This window comes from Microcaecilia unicolor, chromosome 5 (genome assembly GCF_901765095.1).
Source record: "Microcaecilia unicolor chromosome 5, aMicUni1.1, whole genome shotgun sequence".
Classification (NCBI taxonomy): domain Eukaryota; kingdom Metazoa; phylum Chordata; class Amphibia; order Gymnophiona; family Siphonopidae; genus Microcaecilia; species Microcaecilia unicolor.
Window position 1 is genome coordinate 125,756,112 of NC_044035.1, and position 2,107 is coordinate 125,758,218.

Consider the following 2,107-nt stretch of genomic DNA (forward strand, 5'->3'; position numbering starts at 1 on the left):
GCACCATGGTCTTTTTTATACTAGGTCATCAATAAGTCTATTTACTTAGAGCTTTGATGAAGCAAAGTGCAGTAATCACGATGGAATGTACATTGCTTAAACTGCCAGAAAACTACAGGATGCAGGGATCTGCTGGGTATGACAAGAGGTTTCTTCATCAATTGCCTCATCTCCAGCTAGATTCATTGTAGAGATATTTGGGAGGAAGATCCAATTGATAGGCCTTTTTTTCTTGCCTCTGAAAAACTTTTTTCATGCTTTCTGTCTGATCTCGTTTCTATTCTCGCATCTAGGTTGGCTTCCAGATGGTATTTGACTGGCCCTGGCAGGTTTCCTTAAAGAGAGGCCAGTGGCCCTCAGAGCGTGAAAATCCCTCCAAGTAACTGCCAGTATTCTGCTGGTTGCTGGCTTTCAGATCAGCAGGGGCTCCGCTTTCCCTGTGCCATAGACCTTTCATTTGTTTAATGGGGGCTCTCTCTGACTAGAATAACATATATTTAAGAATACTTAGATTCTAGTGTTAATTGATATCTGACTTATGATAGTAATGAAAGCTGTGCAGTCTCAAAATGGATCTGGAGTAATCATCTCAAGACTGAATGTGCTTTAGTCTGGTCGTTTATTTTTAAAATGCTTGATAATATCTGCGTTTGTTTGTAGAAGCATAACAAAGTGACAGTTGCTTGCTGTTGTGTTTGTTTGTTTTTTGGAAACTTTTGTACCCCCGATGCAAACACATACTGAAACATAGCCATTTTGGGTTTGTAGGATTGTTTTTTGTTGTTTTTTTTTTTTTAAATCATGTAGTTAATGCCTCCACTGTTAGAGGATTAGTTACTGGTATGTGAGAAGATAGACTGTCAGACCTGCCAAATCTCCTTCAGTCTTCCACACTCTTCCTGAGAAAGCCAAGATTCCCACTCAGCAGAGGCAGACTGGTTATTGTCATTATCTCTACTGCAATGCAGTGTGGTGCGATAAGATGTGATAGTGCAGCAGCCCACCTATCCTCCCTCCCCATTGACAGTAGATGAAGTGTAAATAAGTCATTGTCTCCTGCTATCACAGGACCAGACTAATAATGAGAGATACAAAATCTCACAGCTCTTACTATGAGACTGGTCCCACAGCAACAGGAGATGATCTCTATATAATAAAATGCACCTCCAACGTTCCATGAAGCCTCAAGCCGGAAACTTGAGGCGCCAGAGATATCCGGTTTGGCCAGGAGTCTCTGGCCCGCCCTCACGTCATAACGTCATGAAGTCGAGGGCGGCACAATGACACTCGGCCAAACGCCATCGCCCCCTGTCCCTCGGCGGCCATTTCCCACCTCCGGAGGACTAACATCGCCCGCATGTCGGAGGGAGGGAGGCGGGGACGCAGGCATCGGCGACACGCAATCCCCCCTTGCCCCTCGGTGGCCATTTTCCAACTCCGCAGGACTCCCATCGCCCTGCACAACCTCAGAGACACAGAGGGAGCCACGCAGGCAGGCAGCCTGAACGTCGGACAGATGCAGGGAGCTAGTCTGCCTGCCTGCCTGAACGTGCCAGGAAAGGAGCCAGCTTCAACGTCACAGTGGGAGGGAGGGCCACAACCCTGAAAGGCGTAGGAAGGGGGGGGGCACTAGATCCTGAAGCTGCGAGGGGGGAAGGGGGAGGGCAGGAAGGGGGAGGGAAGACAGGGGGGAGGGGGAAAAACACCTGGCGACGGAGGGACCACCATCCTGAAAGGCCAAGGGAGGGGGGGCCAACACCCTGAAGCTGGGATTCCCTCTCACACACACACTCTCATTCTTGCACACACACTCCACACACACACACAGTCTCACTCTGTCACACACACTCGCACATTCACTCTCTCTCTCTCACACACACTCACTCTCACACACACTCTCTCAAACATACACACTACGATGCAGAAAAACGCCGCCAGACGGAGGGCCCACAATCCTGGAGGCCAGGGGGGGTGCCACGACCCTGAGGCTGGGAGGGGGGAGGGGACAAGAAGGAAATGGGAAAAGGAAACACAGGGGGGAAGCGGGAAGGACGCCAACACACGGAGGGGGGACCCCTGCGGCACACTCTCTTTCTCAAACACACAC